Below are 20,388 nucleotides of genomic sequence, written 5' to 3' on the forward strand. Positions count from 1 at the left end.
CCCCTGGAAATGGCCTGGATGAGCTGCAGGTGGGGAGGGGCGGGGCCTCGGGAATCAGGGGGCGGGGCCAAAGGTGCGAGTCAGGTGCTGGGGATTCAAACATGGCGCCTGCCTGCCGGCTGTGTGGGGGAGGACTCGCCAAAGGAGCCATGGCCTCCGCCAGCCCTTCTGCCTGGGAGGAAGCCGCCCTCCGCCTCTCGCCCGGATCTCAGGCAGGTTAGTTCCCCCCGAGTGTCCCGGGTCCTTTCAGGCTGCTGCCCGGCGCTGGGCTCAGAGGGAGCGTCCGAGTGAGTCCGTGCCGGGCCCTTTAGAGTAGCTGCTGGGGCTCCCGCAGCCTCCGCGACCCTCAGGGACAGTCCCTCTGGTTTCACAGCCCAAAGTTGTGGGGACGTCTCTTCCCGGCCTTGGAGCCCTGGGCTGGGGACCTGCTGTGGGGCTGGGACCCCTCCCTCCTCCGGGGAACCCTCATGGCCGAGATGCCCTCCCAGGTTTCAACCGCGGCACCGGGTGTGGGCCCGCGGCCGCGTCTCTGGGATTCAGCCCCGACCCGCCCGCATCCCCGCCCCTCCTCCCGGTCTCGGTGCTCCTTCAGCTCCCTGGCTGTGGGGCTTCTGTGCAGCCGGGTCTCAGGAGGCTCTGAGGGACAGTGGTTCTGTGTTTTAGTTGTGAGTTTGATGTGGTTACGGGAGGCGGCGGGTGCAGCTGTGACCTACGCCGCCTTCTTGTATCTCCCTCTGATCTTACTCTTTATTTCTAAATAGAATAACATTAACAGTCCATATTGCCCCCATATATGTGTGTGTGTGTGTGTATATATATATTTAATTTTTAACACCAAAGGAACTCCCATAAGTATCTAATACTGTTAGAATATTTTCTGTAAAACAGATCAATCTACATGCTTCTCAAAAGGGAGATTTATAAATATTTCAGATTTTTGTTAAATGTTTGACTAAAAAAAGAATGAACACTGAGATTTAACAGCCAGCTACTGAGAAAAATAAAGATAAAACATTCAATTAAAGAATGTCTCAGTAAGATTCCCAGGGAAAGCAACAGATATTGGATTACTGATATTTACTGGTAGTTATAGTGTAGTTTGAAGTATAGCAGGGAGAGCTGGAATCAAGGTAGCAGGAAATAATTGACAATATTTTTAGGACTACTTCACAGGGAAATGTTCACATCCAAATATAATGCCTGTTTCTATGCCTAAGATAAAACATTCTGGATAAAGTCTTCTACATGATTTGTTGGGTCACAGGCCCCTCGCGTGTTTGGGGAAGGACAAATAGAGTAACACTGGTGCCTATTCAAACCTTTGGCCAACTCCCGCCCTTTTCCCTTGGAAAAATGTTAACTCTGTTAAGTACTAGAAGGACCCTCATATTTGGCTAAGCTAATAATGGTAATTTAACTACTTTTGGCGTAATTGGCTTGGTTATAGACATAGTAAGCATAGAGCATTGTAAAAATTGCTCCGATCCTAGTGTGCACTTTTTATGTTTTCTGGTTTTGCAGCACCTTCCATCAATAAGCATCTGTTTCTGAATCCCTTGAATGTAGGGTTGTCCGTGGAATTTGCTTTGGCAAGAGATACAATAGTATTCATGATGAAAGCAGAGACATGAAACATACCTGTGTGTTGGGCTTGCCATTTATTGCTACTCTGAAATGCTGTGACCCCCAACGCCCACCCCGTGTGAAATCCCAAAATAACCGGCCGGGGATCAGTGGCATAGTGACCACCATGAGCCCCTTGGAAAGCTGCCCAATTTTCACATACATGCATCGGGCCATAGACTACCAGCTGAGAGTTCAGCTGACAAACTAACTGAAAGACTCTCTTTTACTCTCCTAAAGACAATGCTTCTCATCTTTTGTGATATTTGTGTTTCTACGCAGTGTATTTCTTCCACTATGTTTTTTCAAACAACTTGGTGCACAGAACATGGACCTAAAGCAGAGAAAATGAGAAACTAATAGTCAAAATGAGAAGTAAATCATGGACAGTTGTATATCTGATAAGCAACAAGACAAAGATTTAAATACAGTTCTTCTGAACCCATGATTGGTACTAGTTTCTACAATTTGGCTTTGTTTTTTTCCAAGGTTTAGTGATATCAATCCATTTTTTCCCTCAGGTTTTGAATACTAGTTTTACTGATAATCACGTTTTGATTGATTTCAGATGAAGGAATTATTTTATCACCAGTGTCAGACTCTCCTAAATCTGGGAGCATGTTCATTTCAATTTTATGGACTTCGTCATTACTGATGCATTGGGGATCAATACATTGATTTGGATAGTTTAATGACAGTTAACATAGTTTTGTTTTGTTTTTTTGTTTCATAAGCTCAGGTTGAGAGAGAAATATTGCCCTGTCTTCTGAATATAAGTACTTTAGGTGTTAAATATTTCCTGAAAGTAATATTTGAACCTATGCAATATTATGAAATACTAGGCAAGAGTATTGGTAATAATTATAGTATATTAAAATTAACACCTAATAAGTGAAAGTCAAGACATGAATAAAAGCCAAATGTTATTGAGGAGATTTAATCATGTTTTCTCAATCTAAAGAAGCATAATTATACTGTGAATATTAATACTTTATGTTTAATGTTGAGAACTTATGGTAGCCTGAATAATGACCTTCCCCTAAGAAGTCCATGTCCCAATTCTCATAAACTGTGAATGGCAAAAATGACTTCCAGGGTGATTAAATTAAGGATCTTGAAACGAGGGGTTTATCCTGGATTATGTAGTTGTTCTGATGCAATCACAGGATCCTTCTAAGAGGGAAGAAATTGATTAGAGAGACAGTAATAAATGTGACAGACTCAGGGAGAGACTTAAAGATGTAACACAGCTGGCTTTGAAGACAGAAGACTAGGTAAGCCAAGGAATGTAAGCAATGCCGCTCCAGAAGCCAGAAAAGACAAAAACAATTATTCACCCAGTGAAACTGCTTTAGTACTTCTGAACTCCAGAGGTGTTAAGAAATCACATTTGTGTTGTTTAAGCCAACAAGTTTGTGAACATTTCTTAACAACAGCGATAGGAAACAGCTAACTTTTAAACTCTTTTTTAATGTATAAGCTTAAACATTTAAGTAGCTATATGTATTTTATTGCTATGTTTGACTTTGAATCTTGTGCAACTCGAGTTTAATTTGTAATATTGATTCTCTGTGTAATTTTATCTCGTACACTTAATACTTAGGTATGTTGCAATTTTGGTATTTTTAAAATAGAAATGAAGTATAGAGGAAGTCCCATAGTATATTTTCATACTTACTCCAGATTTCCTTAATGGGAGAATAATTATGAAAGAATGTCATATACAGGTCAATCATATCTACCCAATTGCAAAAGTAAACTAGTATTTACAAACTTTCACATTCTTAGATAAAAGAAACTGCATTTAAAGCCTTGCAGGAAATATCACTGAAAGTCAATGCAAATCAGGGTTGTTGCTCCTGCAGGAGGAATTATCTGCAGGGACCTTTTATACAGGGGGAAATGCTTCCGTGCATTAGAGGCACAAATGTAGGGCTTGGGCTTTTGCCATTAACAAAGATAATAAAACGATAAAATAATAGAGTTTAACACTCAGATTATAAGATCTTTAAAGCAATAAATATGTTATTGAAATTATTGAAGACACCAAAGGACTGTGCCATTTAGCCAGAGGATAATGAAATAGTAAATAAGGCATCTCAAAATATTGCATTAAGTACTGGAAATTTACCTTTTCCTTAATTATTGTCAGTTTGCTAGTTCTTTCCTATGAAAATAAACAAGTAATAGCAGAGGCCAAACTCATCCTGAGCAGACTCCCTCTTGGAAAACAGAACTTCGAATGAAAAAAGTAAAGGGACTAAGAAGCACAAATTGGTAGCTGCAAAATAGCCTTGGGGAAGAACAGCATAGGGAATCTAGTCAAGAATATTGCAATAACTTCGCATGGTGCCAGCTGGGGTACTGGAGCTATAGAGGGGAACACCACGCAAGGATAGGATAGTCTAACCACTAAGCCGTAGGCCTAAAACCAATACAAAACAAAACTGAAAGATGAAAAATGAGTTTCATGAAATGCTCATAGAAATTTAATATCCTAACATATTGGAGTCTTCAAAATTATTCTTAAAATTATTCAGTCTATAACATTTCATTTTGCCCTTTACTTTGATATTTTCTCCAAAGTCATGTTTTAATTAAATATTCAACTGTCTTGCAAAGACAGAGTGAAAACCATCTGTTACATGTGTCTTTCAGATGAGGGAAAGGCCCCAGTAATCCCTGTGAGTGAGCCCTTTGCCAAACACAGCACGCTGGCCTTCTCTTTGCACGCGTATTTACTCTACCAGCCACACTTACTCAACAAACGCTAATTCTCATAGGTAAGCCACTAGTAGATGTTTAGAATAAAAATAAACCTAAGAGGAGGTGTAACAAATAATGAGGTGGGCAGATAAGTTAGGATATAACCTGCCGTGGCATTTGTGACAACATGGATGGACCTTGAGAATATCAGGCTAAGTGAAATCAGACAGAACAAGCTAAGAACCATAGGATTTCACTAATGTGCAGGATATAAAACTGAAAGCAACAAATGAACAAACGAGAAAAACAAGCAAACGAACACTCATAGACACAGGCAACAGTGTGGTGGTTACAGGGGGTGGGGTTAGTAAACAGTAAAGGGGCTCAAATAAATGGTGATGGAGGATGATTGGACTCTGGGTGTGGGCACACATTAGCATATGAAGATGATTATCATAGAAATATACACTTAGAGCCTATATAATCTTATTAACCAATGTCACACCAATAAATTTAATTTTAAAAATTTGAACCATATACTGGAAAACTGAAATGCAGTTTATTTCAGTGATGCTGAATTCTATGTGAAACCTGGTTTTACTTACATATGTCTTTTACTTCAGAAATAGTCTATAAATTAATGACTTTAGATATTGACTTACAGGAAATCAGGTAATATATCAGTTCATTATTTCAATGAACATTAAGTAATTTTTTTCTTAAGTATTAGATCAGCTTCCTGCACTGGGAACATAAATATTAACTAGAAAATGTCCTCATAAACAGTATGTATTTTTCATATACACCAGCCTACTTTGAATATAATTTAAACCAGGTTTTGGGGCCTAATAATATTTTATTTTTTTAATTTACCTTTATTGAAAGTATTACAGATGTCTCCTTTGTCCCATTGTTCCCCTCTACCCCTCTACCCCATTGCCTGTGTCCATGGGTTATGCATCCTAATAATCTTTCTTTTGTTACCAATTAATTCTGTAAGTTTTTATCAGCTGGTTGATAAACTTTGATGTTGGTGTTGTCAGACTGGAACATGGTGAATCTCTCTTCAAAAAGGGAATTAATATTAATTAATGAAGCACAGGAAATACAAAATAATAATTTTTGGTTTTTCAAGTATCATCATAAAATTTAATTAGTTTATGTTAATGCAGTGTAATGATGCTCAAAGAGGTGGTTTTGTTTACTCCCACTTTAAGGCACAAAGATTGCTAGTTATTTAAAGACGTGAGTAATCCAGCAGATACCCACCACTCTGTCACAATTCACTGCTTGGGAGAATCCCGTGCAGGTGCACTGTTCAGATCTCCTTCATTTGACTTTAAGTTGTGGGAGGTGCAGTTACCTGAGGGCTGTCAACTACAGTCTCCAGCTTCAGGATCTGTGACCGCAATCCCATCAAAGCCACACTCTTCTCAGGCAGCTTATAGAGGCTAATGAAGCAAGAAGTGATAACAAAGTACCACAATATTTCAGCTGCTTCTTATGACATTATAGCAATCTACATTCCTGAGTAATAATGCAAAAACAAAGAAGCAAACAAAACATTTTATTTGGGGGATGCTTAATTTCTGAACCACTTTAACCAAGGCAACAGAACAGTGCCCAGTGTTTATGTCAACTGGCTAGAATATTTCTCAACCCTTATTAAAGTGCAAAAGGCATTGCATTTAAGTAAGTCGTTGGCCGTTGAACTTGCCAGCATCCTGCAGTTGGCATTATAAGGACATGAAATTAATGGACTATAAAGTTTGGCTTCAGAGAACTTGAATTTTACAAGTACAGCAATAAAGGTCATGTTATTATTTTTTCTACAACCATCTTTTAATCATGGCTGTATGGCTAAACTTAAAGGTCATCAGTAGATACAGTGTCTACATATTGAAGGAGAGTTCCCTACTTAAAAAAGTAATTATATTATTATTAAAATATACGCTATTAAGAACAATGATGATAAGAAGTGCTTCTATGGACCACCTCATTTATTTGAACTTTACACTTTTAGCATCACATCTAATTCTTAGAATATTTCTGAAGGATATAGTAGTGTACACATCTTACATCTGAAGAGAAATCACCCCTTATTTTAATAGTTCTGATAAATCTAATAACCTCTTAAATGAAAAAATCAGGATTCATATCCATAAGTCAAAACACTGTGGTTTTTTTCCTTTATTATGACACACTGATTCTTAACACATTTATTCAAATGCAATATCTATAGAGAAAGTTTTACACGTGATGACTCACTTTTATTCAAACATTACCCTTAGATTTTCATTAGAAGATTGCTTTCTATCCAATGATAAATTATGTTTCATGAGTAAATAATGTCCATGTTTTCTTGCATGAGTTAGTCCTGCAGGCTGGTTTGATATCCATTTCTCCCTCAGCCACATTCCTCTCCACCCTGTCTCATCACTTACCATTCATTCAACCACCTTTGACTTCTAGGTGAATATTTTAATCACCTAAGAATAAAACTTTCACAATTAACACCCATTATCCAGTCAGGAAAGACATTTACTCATTTGATTCAAAAAGCAAAATAAAACAAACAGACAATACTAGAAAAAAAATTTGTCACACACCGTGTGCTGTTGGTTGTAAATGAATTAATAACATGCTCAGTGCTTGAGTTTACACAATATGTGCTTTATTTAGCACTGTTTTGTTCCCCTCCTCCCACAAACATTTCATGTTTTTCAACAGAGGTGAAAAGCATTTCATTACAGAGAATATTCACTTAATGCACATTTTAAAAATATAGTTATGAGAGAAAGGGCTTACCAAGTAAAACACTTGTATCAGGAAGTATACTGCAATTCTGAGGCAAATTAGAAACTTATTAAGCAAATAGAAGCAATATATTTTATTTATTTTTCATATTAATAGGTTATTATCTCAGGGACTGACTTTGCAAAAAGAATATGTATCTTTTTTGTTTAATTTTGGATATTAATGTAGTCACATTCCCAGTAGATATATGGGGCATATCATATCTAGAAATACACAATTTTTGTTTTCCCAAGCCTTTATGTGATATATTTTCTTGCAGGCAAGTGTGTATTGAAATCACCCTTTAAAATTATTAATTATCTTGACAGAAAAAATATTTTCCCTAAAGGGTATTTAGTAATGAAATTAAAATGAATTTAAATTTTAAATTATTTTTTCCTCACTACATTTAGCAGGAATATTATAGAAATTATAGAATCAGAAGACAGATTTTTTTTCCCTCTGCTCAGAGGAAGAAACATTGATCCAGAATGAAATCACTAAAAGTTTACAATTATAAGGACTTCATAGGGATACTTTGTAAAATTTAGAAAGCAAGCTAAACAAGTATAGTTACAGCATGACTTAAGGTGAAGCATCAATTTAAAATTGTTATATAAGAGAGACATATTGGAATTACTTTGTTCAAGCCTTTATTTGCTTAACCTAAAATATTTTTATAATTGTGCATTTAAAAGCAATAAATACAACACAGTTATGTGAACCTAAACATTGATTATATTGATTTAAATTTCTTGAACAAATATAAGTACCTTTTCAGGGCATAATATCAAACCGAAATAAAGTTTCTACTGAAATTTGTTTATTTGGTTCAAATAAACATTGATGAGTACCCAATGTTTGTTGTGAGATAGAATATATAGTAGATACTATCTAAAAATACTGTCTGAAATATGTATTTATGCTTTATTCCTGCATCTCAGTCATTAAAGGATTTTTTTTTAATTAAGAAAATCAAACCTTATACCTCTTCAGAATTACATAGAGTCAAGTAATTGAGAGAACATGTCTAAAGCAACAAATGCAAAAATCTTTTCTTATTACATCATTGCAGACAATCATAAGTTAAAAATATTACTAGAAAAACTTGTTTCTAAATTTTAACACTTATTGTCTTACATAATAATCAGTAATAATAAATATAAACACAAATGACAATGGTAACCAACTAGTCAATTCACAGTGAATTAAATCTATTTTGAAGTCATTTTATTGACTCTGAAGAAGTTGTGAATGCTTTGAGAAGTATATTATTCATCTAAATATGTGTGATCTAAGTTTTTGAAAAATGTATAACTGTCGAAGATGTTCTCAGTGCCCTAATTTATTACCTCAGCACACACGGGTCTTTTATAAACCATAGCTTCTTACTGTGAACACCTACAACTCTTTGCATAATGGTTTCTCCACCAGAGCATTCGCTATCTTTTCACTTAGCAGGCCTTCCATGTTAGCTTTTACCAGCTTATTAACAGTGCTCAAACAAAAGCAAAGACATTTTCATGCCTCTCAGAAGACAGCTTTGAGACAAGATCACCACTTTGTCCCAGAGCTCCCCACTGGGATTGAGCCCCAATCCTCCAGAGCACTAACACTCCCTTATAACCCTTGTTTTACTCACTAACCCTCCCACTAGTCCCCATCATTGTTTCTCAAAGAAACTACTTGAATTGACATTCAGTCTCCATCTCTTTCTGGAGCAGACCAACTTAGAAAATGTATTTATGATGTTGATAGTTTCATAATAAGCTCTCTTCTCGGAAGGGAAAACAACATTAGCTTATTATTAAAAATTTAAGGTCATATTTAACCTTCCAAAACCTTTTGCGGTATTTTCCTTTATGACGACACAAAGGAGCACACTGAGTGATACAACCCCCAGGCTAGGGATTTAATAAACCAGTGGTTAGGATCATGGGGATATGATGGGGAAAAAAATAAAAGTTACTTATTTTAGAAATTATCTTAATCTTTGTTTTCTCTTGTATGTGCCTGTATTGTTTCTGGGCTACCTGTCTCCAATACAGCCAGATAACCGCCAAATAGGCCAACTTTATGCTAATGAAACCCCTTGCTGACTGCTCAGAGCACATTTCAGAAAAGGGGGAGTCTATAAAATTGCAAGAGCAATCTTACAAAGAGTAGAATATTGCAGGAAGTAATGGAGAGAACTTGAGAACCAGTTGACCCATGAGCTAGACCCAACAATCAGAGGTTATCTCATTTCCACCGTTCTCCTTGGAGTGTAAGTTCTGCTCAGCATTTTCACAGTGGGGGCCATTTTCAAGATGAAACCTTGTGAGAACAATGTGCTGTTGACACCACCTGGATAATACATGTCACTGAGCCCCGTTAAGGCCTCTATACCAGTTTGTAAGATTTGATGGGTGGATGCAGACATTTAATTGTCTTGCAGTGTCCAAGACAAGCCTCAGACTTAAATTCTTTGCTTCCTAAAACCGCCACCTACCAATCTGGAGTGCTCTGTCCTCTGTGTATAAGGACCAATTGGCAAACCAACATACAGTTGTAATATTTTAAAATTCTTAATTCTTATAGCATGTAGATAATATACCAAAAAGCAAAATAGTTGTTAAAAATTCAAATATCCCACACATGATTGATAATTTACAATAGTTTTTTGTTTTAAAAAACAAATCTCCAAAGATATTGAAAAACATGTTAGTGTGCCCAAGGGATGTGAAGTTTCCTTTTTTGATATCATCGTATTGGAATAGGATGTTAATAGTCTATATGTCTTCATTTGTTCTTATAAATTTGAGTTGTATGCTTGTATGCTAAATGACCTGGAAAAAAATAAGAAAGGTGATTGCCAACTATGCAATGTTTGTTTGTGGGCATAAAAGACTAAGTGGCTTATGCTAAATTAATTAAGCCTCACCTACAACATACACAATGCCCTGGTAATTAATGTACTGGAAAAATATACATAGCATTTTGACACCATCCTGCACTACTGAGAGGTAACATTGTTCTCTGATGTACTAATAAGGAACTAGACAGTTTCCAACAGGGATATTTTCTAGCTTTATATTTTTAATGGGAATTAATTCCCAGGGTAGAACAGACTTTATGATTTGCACTTGCTATTGTTCTTTCTACTTTAGCTGTCTATGCTACAACTCATAGTTAAATTTGTATTTTAAAGAATCAGTATAATAACAAGAAGAATTACAAATAAGTCATTAGAAACAAAATATTGAATTTATAGACAGTAGCATTGCTATCAATCTCACTTGTGGGATGCAATTACGTAATGTCAACATACATATTTTTATGAATTTGATAGAATTCTGATACTCTCCCTTAGCTAAGAAGACAGAACAACTAATTGCTTTACATTAGCTACCTTGGCTGAAGGGTGAAAAGCTAAAACCCAATTTAACCAGTAATTGCTGCATTTGTAAAAAACAGCATCAAAGCCTTGATGTGTTTTACTGTAGCCTCTTGGGAAGGCTCATGTCTAATTTTTATGCTGATATGGCTCATAATATAGTTCTCTTACTCTTCTATTTGCTCTTGCAATTACAAGGTTTCTTATTTCATTGTGAATATTCCTCTGAACTAAGATTAGCTTAACTGAGCTTCCTTTGAAAACTTGCCTACCCATCAAATGTGTCAAGCCTAATGCATTCAGTAGCCAAAGAAAATCAATGAACAGCACACTTTTCTGCTTCCTGCAATGATCAATAGGATTCACATAATGGGTGGAAAATTTTTAATCGTGACAACTCAGAATCTTCTTAGCATAAATCTCCCCTGCATTATAACTTCTTCATTTCCCACATCTTGAATTTGCGGGCATTGAGTAATAACTGTGTCCAAGATATATTATTAAAAGTAATACAATTAGAACTTCACACTTCGATGATAATGAGTTTAGATCCCAAAGGTCTATTTTCTAGATGTGAAGTTCTCTATATTTTGCATTTGAAAAATACACGTTAAAGATATTCTGTTAGAATGTGAAGACTTATTTAAATGCAACTACATTCAAATATGTATACTGAGGAAAGCAGACATTGAATTTGTTCTAAATTAAAATTATCAAGTCATATTGGGGAATTTTAAAATTACAATTAAATTTATTTTATTATTTTTAAGAATATATGTCTCAGAGATGAGGAATCAATGGAATCAGAGTTTTAATTCTCAACAGTGAGGGCTGAAGAAACATAAAGAGAAATAAAACTCTACAACAGAAAAGTTTAAAAAGTTAGAACTTAGGTTTTCTGTTATGAATCTATTAATTAATTGATAAATTAACCCCCCCAAAACAATCAATTTCCTTCTATGTGATATGTACTGGGTTAGCTATGTTAGGAAAACAGAGGCAAAATGCAGTTCTTGTCTTTGCGAAGTTAACAATGCACCTGTGTATGTGGAGAATTTCAATCTAGTGAGGCAATCTTAAGTGCGTGTGTACATTTACATACAGGTGTATGTATATATATCAAGGACACACCAAACAAGCAAAGTAAAAACATAGTTTTAAAACTATATTTGAAATCACATTTCAAGAGAGTTGAATAATCATAATACTAAGTGGTACATTTACATATAAAAGTTATTTGCTTTGTGAGTGGGAGGACAGGTTCATCTTTTACTCATCTTTGTATGAAGCACTTGCACTCTGTATGCTACTGTGTGTGTGTGTGTGCGTGTGTGTGCGTGTGAGTGCGTGTGAGTGCGTGTGAGTGATTGCTCTGCTGCTTCTTTTCGTTTCCTTAATCAATATTCTTCCCTAATTTTGCTGGATCATATAATAATCATTAACTTGTAATTATTTCATTTCTCATAATTTTCCATCCTGCTTTCCTCGTGATGAAAACAAGCATTCCCAAATAGCTAAGTTTACTATTTCTCTCCTGAAAATACAATTTATAAAACATTTGATGCTGTTTTCCTGTTTTAGAACTAACTATTCACATTTCTCTTCTTGTTCATAATATGTCTTAGATTACATAGTTATTTTCTAGATCAGCTTATAGTAAAATTATATTAACATCTGATGCAATTATACACTTGAGAACAATCATAGATGACAAATATTATTCATTGTATAAGATCTTTTAAATTTGATGTTTAACCTAGCCAACATCCTTTAGCATGTCTTTGATACTAATGAATACCTTTAGTGCAATAAATGTACTATATCTATTATTTAATAAATGTTTATATATATATATAATTAAAGAATACATATACATTTATAAATTCAAAAATTTTTGCATTATACTTGTTAACATTTAAAATTTTAATGTCTTACCATTGATATTAAGATAATACCCAATTTTTAAAATAGCTCACACTCAAAAGCAGGCTGCCAATATGTGGAGGTTATTGAATGAATGTTGCATAAATTCATGTTTTAAATTTCACCCTCATTGCAACTTATTGTCTTGCACTGGAGAATATTTTACAAATACATTTATATATCTTATAATACAATCACTGCAATAATTCATTCCCTTGCCAAAATATATGATCTAAGAGAGAACGTATATTTTGAAATATTTGGTTAGTAGTTTCCTATTATTCTCAACATATAGAGAATGTACAAATGTTGTTACATATAAAGCTCTATAAATTTTGTCATTAAATATTGTATTAATGTTCCTTCTATTTTTTTCCTACTGTTATGTAAATATATTTTTTTTATAAATAGGTCTCAAATACCTAAGCTATGTGAATATCTTAAAGTCAAGTCGTCTATGAATAAGTTACCTAAATACTTCTCTATAAACAAAAAAAACAAAAAAAAGAAAAAGTTAAAATAGTTCATACTCTCCTTCCACTCCAACGTAGACTGAGCCAGGGATACTGATGGGGGGGGGGGGGGCAGGTGAATACTGCAGTAGGTATTTATTTTTAACTTTCTATGTGAGAAAGTAGGGACAAAAATTACTGCTTTTCATCAGAATAAGTCAGAGGCAATATGTGCCCCAATGCAGTCCTTCCTGCCTCATGTCACCTCAAGTTAGCTTCTCTCACTGGTACTGAACGATCTTTGCAGGGCAGCATTCATCAGAGCTGTCTACTCAACTTCTTAAGGAGTAGGAGTCTTACAGAAATTCCTTGAACAGCACACGCCTTTGTTTCCAATCCTAGATTATTGGAATGTAAAATACTACTTCGAGGTTGAATTCTGAGTTTAGCAAATTTATCGTTATTAGCAAGAATTAAAAACATTTCCCTACCTTCCCACTTAGTACATATCTTGTCATCCAGATATTTCAGTATCTTATACTCTCCTTGAATTATGAAGCCATAGCCTTCCTCTTTGCCCTTTTATATAATACATCTAATTAACTAATTATTCAATTCCCTTCTCTTTTTATGGCCCCAGTAACCTGTGAGGATAGAAAGAGTTGCCAACCAATCCTAATGAAAGGTCAAACCTGCAACAAAAACACTCTACTAAATTTCTAAGAATATTTTAGGTACTACATTCTGCTACTGCCAAGTATACAAATGTTAAAAATAATAAATAATAAAAGTGGTTAATTCTTGTCTTAACAATTCAAATGACAAATAATCACTGGGTGTCTGATTCTTCTAAATCTGCAAATTTCCAGGTAGCTATAAAAATCCTTTAAAAATACTCTTTCTTAGTCATATTTATTCTCACTTCTGTTATACCCCTCTAATCTTTTAATGGAATAGGGAATAATATTTAAAATTTCTTTTTATCTATACTTTTCATCTAAGAAAATAATAAAATTTCTTAAAAGGGCTTAACCCTGGCCAAATCTCTCCTTTTCTATAGTTTCAATAATGTTATCTTCAAAGTTAGCAATTTGAAGTAAGTTGTCTCTAATACCCTTTACAACTCTGAAATTCTTAGCGTTTTTTATTTGTGAAATAAACCTACTATGTCTCTGAAATCAACTTGTGAGATAATGGATGGCTATTTCTGTACCCTCTTTCTTTGACGACTGTATCTTTGCCCAAGTTACACATTTCCTTTCAAGAATCCCCTGTACTGGAGCCAACCCAGTAGCCTGGCAGCTGCTCGAGCCTCCACCGTTACTTGGGAATAATTTGTGTTCTATTTATTGCTCTGGCACCACCCTATATTTTATACTTGTCTTTGAGAACAGAATTCTTGTGCTTTCAGAAGTGTCATTCTCCAATCTGATACATTCATCTAAGGAAATATAAGAATGAATGTAGGGTAAACTACTTAGAAGCTAATGATGCCTGTCATAATTTTGACTTCTTAACTAAAATAATTCCACCTTTATTTTAAGCAGTGTACAATGACTTTACTGTTGTTTATTCAATGTATTGGAAGAAGTGTGATTTAAGGAAACATGTTTGTTATATATGAGAAAATCTGGGAGAGTTTCTAAATCTTACCTCATGGTGTCCTGTTATTTCCAGGTCTTCCAAAGGCATTCTGGGTTTATGCCTTTTATAGATCCGTTGGCACCTGGTAATTATTTTTGGGGTCCTTTTCATTACTGAGACTGTCTGTGTTTACAAGACAAATTATATGTTTCTCTACCCATTACAGCATTTATACACAGCCATTACACAAACGAAAATCACACGATTAATCTCTCAGTAAAGCACATGTGCAGAAAGTTTTATTTTTTGTTTGTTCTCCAACTAGGTTTAAAATGTTTGTCATAATAACAAGCTTTCTATTATACAACTCACATCCACACATACACGGTGTTGTTATTTATCCTGATGGAAATAACAAACCTCTCATGGTAAATATGTAAAGTGCAGAAAGAAATAAAACCTTATCAAGGGAATGGATGGAACAATCAAAGGATAAACACACAAACAAAAACACTTTATTTGGTGATTGGGTGGAAAAGCACGGCTGGGAGACTCTTTCTTATTTGTGTCTTGTATCCTGAAATGCAGGAGGAAGATACATGTACTTATTAGCCCTGGACATTTTGTCAAGCAATCGACCTATTTCTTTAGCCCAAATTATAGAGAAGGTCACCTCTACTCATGTCCTACACATGCTACTTTACCTGGGCTCCCGGGCCCAGAGCCACTGATATTTTCTGTTAATGCAAAACAGGCTGGGAAAATAAAAAGTAAATACCCGTGGTCTGCAAATGTGTGTATTGTAGATATAATAAAAGAGGTAAAATTTGGGTAAGATAAATAAATCGAGATATGCAACTTTTTTTAACAAAAATAAGTTTCATGTCTAATGACTTATGATGTGGGTTTACTGACATGCATTTCAATACACATTAATTGTTTCAATAGTAATAAAAGCATGTATATTTATCAGATTGATCAATTTACTGACTGTTAATTCAATGATGAGCATTATTTCCTTCCTTGCAAAATTGTTTCCTGTGGTTGTCTAGAGTTTCCTGATGGCTAATCTTCTCCAACAGCTACATTTTTTTTTTTTTCCAGACAAATAAACATCTCTATGCAGGTATTTTATCAAAGCACAATTTAAAAAATAATTCAGTGCTTTCATTTTAAGCAGTCTTTGAATCTTCTTTGCCAAGCATACATAACACGATGTTTTAAAAGTATATATTGTTAATCCTATAGCATATATTTTTCCAGGGAATTGCCAGTTAACATAAATATGGTCTGTAGGATTCTAGAAGAGAAAAACACAAAACAACAGCTTGCAAGCTACTGTAGGTATATTTGACTTTTAAAGATACTAATCAATGAACAAAGGAAAATAATTGAAATGTTAAATTCCTGGGAAAATAATAACATACAACTCTTTATTTACAAAATGCCTCAAGCACAGCTCCTAGCTTAGAACTGAAATATGAACGAGCATTCAGAGCACACATTTTACGCCAGTTTTTCTCTAACAGAACCGCACATGTTTAGTACCACAGATAGCCCAGGGCTTGAGGTGCTGCGAACAGTTTCATGCTGACACATATACCTCTTAACACTTCCTCTGTAAGCATTCAGTTTAAGAATATGTGCCCCAGATTAAAAAGAAGAATGTGTGTAAGTGCTAGGAAGAGACAGGAAGTAGGGATAACTGAAAAGAGGAAAGCTCCAGTTATACCCAATCCATGCTTATTGCACCCATTAGAAAGTCTCTGTCTACTTCGTTTGCAGAGATCTGCCCGAATCTAAATGCCCTGATACTTTCAATCCTAATATCCTGATCCACTGAATACTCGTTAGCATTTGCCCTCCTTTCTCCTATTTTCAGAATGAGACAGCTCAGGTTCCATGTGTTCAATGCCCGGGCCCCTCTCTGCTTGGCCCAGTCCCCCGCCGAGGCAGAGGCAGCCCGCGGGCCCCAGCGCCTGCGCTGTCCTTGCCATTCCAGGCCCCAGAGCTAATCCCGCTCACCCCACAGCCCTTTATTAACAGCAAACGCCCCCTCCCAGGAACAACATGTTACATCATCAGCGGCCATTCGTTTGGTGTGAATTAATTTTTCAGTAAGTCCTAAGAGAATGAGCCTCCTATCAGGTGTGCTTGGAGGAGTGAGTAGGAGATAGTTTGATAGAGCTAAACTCAGCCTTCAACCTAAGAAAGAAACCCTAAAGAATGAATGAGAGCGCTGTGTGAAAAGAGAAATAGGAGGTGGCTGCAGCAGCTTGCACTTACCTTGGTGTAATCGCAGCAGTTACTAAATCTCTTGACATCGTTTCCAGAAGACTATATATACGTGTGGCCGTTTGAAGAAACACTTACCATATCTAACCTCAGAAGAAGAAAAAAAATCGGGCATTAGTGGTAAGAATTCCTAAGTGACCTCATACACCTTGCTTTGTAGAAAAATCAGGCATCGTGTTTTCATCAGCGATTTCAAAGGGCCGACCAGTAGGATAGGGTCCCGTGTTCTGTGAGTTTTCATATTGAAATTAAGGGGATACTATTATAGTTTCAAAGTAGATGACAGCCTTTTAAAATGAATATATTTTGCAAGATTTTTTTTTTTTTACTTTTAGGAAGGATAAAGGCACCCACCTATAAAATGCAAAATTTTAAATTTTATTTATTCATAATTTATTCTCTCACATATTTCAAGAATATTTAAAGATTTACTAACAGACAAAAGTGAAATTGTTGGGGTTAGAAAGTCTAAAAGCATTTCAGACCTGATAACATGAAGGAATAAAAAACTCCTGCCTTCGTGTTGCTAAAATTCAGGAAGCTTACAGAATTCTAAGGAAATGAAATAAGAATAAGACAAAAGGTGACAGTTTCTCTGTCTTTCTGTCTCTGTCCCCCCTACCTTCTTCCCTCCCGCCCTCTCTCCCTCTCATAAGTGCTTAACACGGCAGGTATCTTCAAACTTACTTTAGCTAAGCAGCTCTGGGCCATGAGAATGGGCATGGTGGGGACACCTGTAATTGTGTAAACAATAAAAATAAAGCTTGAAAAAGGACTTTGGGGAGGTAGGCAGCAGAGGAAAACGGCTGTGATGTACCTTCCTCCCCATACCTTATTTTGGGATGCTCTTTCGCCCTTTCCCCATGCCAGCTATGGCTCACAGTCGCTCTTCCTTCTTTCTGTCTAGTATGAGAAGAGAACTGGACTTTCATCCTGTGCTCAGGCTGATCACTGAAGAAGTGGGTGTGTGGGAGGAGGCGCATTTAAATAGGAGCCTTCAAGTTCCATGTAGTAATTACTGATGCCTGCATCCCACTTAATGTTGGTGTAACCCTTTCATAAGAATGTTCAGTGCACAAACTCATTTACTTCTTGTCAGAATTCTCTCCATAAGCAGTCATTTTATTCACATTTTACAGATGAAAAGCCGAGGAACAAAGTATTCCAGCAGCACACCCACCGCCCTACAGCCAGAAAGCCGAACGGGCTGTTTGAACCAAAGTGGCCTATTATCTAAACCACCGTATGGCCCTGCCTCTGTGAAAAATGTATGCAACTGAGAAAAACAAAGAAACTGGCTGTAGTCACCGCGAGGGGGGCTCTTGATGAATATTCTATCACTGTAACTGAAGAACAGCTTTGCTTTTCTTTGTTGCTGCATTGTTGAGGCACAGAGCTGGTTGGATGATGACTATTGTGGCAACAAATGAACAAAAAATCAACAGAAAGTCCTGGGGGATATTGATAGTGAGGCTGAGCTTGAGGCTGGAGCTTATCTTTACTGACAAGCAGGGGCACTAAGTATGTTATAACTGCTGTTTCCTTTGTTTAAACTATCACACCTCCTCTCATTTAAGGCAGTTATAAGTTTTACTTTCGCTATTCACATAAAATAAAGACATTAATCAGCACTGGTCTGAACGGGAAGGAATAGGTGAAATAGAATGATGAGAATTAGAACTATCGGCAGGTAGGAAGCGGTAGGGACAGGAGGCTCTGTAGGGAACAAACCTGCCGGGCTGGTTCACAAACATCAGCCACCCACTGGGTCGTGGGGCCTTGGCAAGGCTGATAGGAAGGGCTGTGTGTCCGCAGGTGTAATGGCTGAGTCGCTGGCCCTGGCAGGACCCAAGAGTTTGCTAATACTGAGTAACCAGAAGGAAGCGTTTCGGGTTTTGATACCTGAAGAAACACTGAGCGAAAAGTAACTGAAGCCACAGCACAGGCTGAAAACTGGGAGGCTGAGGAATATCTCAGTGTGGGGGTGTATTTTACTTTGTCATTCCCTATGGGAGGAATACGGATACAACAACAAAGAAATTCCACGTCATTCACAGTTTTAGCTACATGAATCTTATTTCATAAAAACTATAAATAAAAATAATTTCATGCTACTTATGAAGAGATAAATAGAAATGGCAGTTGAAAATAAAGGGATTTTAATAGTATTTGCAAATAAAAATCAACACAATCTCTGTATTCTTGCATCTAAGGAAACTTCAAATTCCTACTGGCTGATTAATCTGATAAAAACACAACCAGCCAACAATAAAAAAGGAGCATGTCTAATATATTTTTCAAATTTAAATGAAAGACTGAAATTTAATTCACATATATTTGTGCCTATAATCGTGAGACTAATTTACCAAAAATTTCAAAAGGATTGAACAGATTTATTACATTATACATGAACTTTGGCCATTTTTTTTAACTGTGAGAAAAAGAAAAAAAGACTGTAGCCTAAAAAAAACCTGACATTGTGTAGTGAACAAGTCCAGTCCTCTGTGACACATCTCTTTGCCTTCCTTGACGCCGGCTCTTATGGGTGAATTGGCAATCAGCCGTCTTAGGTGTAACCTGGTACCTCTTCTCCTGGGCTGAGTTACACCCCTCTTGTCCAGAATATTCCCCTCTAAATTTTGTGGAGATAACACTATTTTTTAATGAGAGAATAATGGAGTTTTATTTTTACAAAATATTACTATTTAGTACTAATAAAAGCTTCATGTAAAAAATAACATAGAACACTTTCTGACGACCAAGAGGCCGAAAGCATCCTTGATAATGTGTCATAAAATTTCTTCGTGTTCAGTTAGTTCTACTGGGTATCTTTCTACTTTTTGTCAAAACAAGCATGAAAATTATACCCAAGAGTAACTTCTTTCCTCCCTGAAATGGCAACACTTTGTCTTTGAAATGACAGTGGTGACAATTTTGAATGGGATCAGTGCCCTTATGGAAGAAACCCCAGAAAGTGCTCTCGGCCTCTCCCTGCCCTGTTAGGCTGCAACCGGGGGGCAGGTGTAGGCCACGGAACAGGGCTCCCGAACCCGGCGGCCCTCACCCAGGGGGACTGCTAGCCCCAGAAATTAAGGAAGGAAGCGCCGTTGTTTCTAAACCACCAAGTGTATGGTACTTTGTTAAAGCAGCCCGAACTAAGACATGTAGGAAATTATGTTTCTGAATCAGTTTTGATAACCTAGATTTTTTTCCAACTTCAAGAGAATGATCACATCAGAAAATATACTGAATGTTTTGACTAAAGACGTGATTGTGAAAAAGTGGATAATATTTTAGTTAAGTGCTTAAAGGCAACATATTTCCTTACAGCTAATATTTTCTGTGTTTTATTAATTTATTCAACTGTTTAATGAATATATTTTTGATTTCATACTTTGTGCAAGCCATTATGATATTATTATAAAATACCTATTATTTTACCTACTTTTTTAGGAATATACATCACTTTTGTCTGTGTGCACAAACTTAATGTTAAACACTCTTTTTTCTTTTAGTGTCCTTGTTTGACTTTGGTATTAGGTTAAATTTGTCCTCATAAAATAAATTTGGAAGTTTTCCTCCTCTTAAAATATTTGGAAGATTTTGAGAAAACTAAGTATTAATTCTTCTTTG

The sequence above is a fragment of the Miniopterus natalensis genome, chromosome 8 (assembly GCF_054644295.1).
Source record: "Miniopterus natalensis isolate mMinNat1 chromosome 8, mMinNat1.hap1, whole genome shotgun sequence".
In the NCBI taxonomy this organism is placed as follows: Eukaryota; Metazoa; Chordata; class Mammalia; order Chiroptera; family Miniopteridae; genus Miniopterus; species Miniopterus natalensis.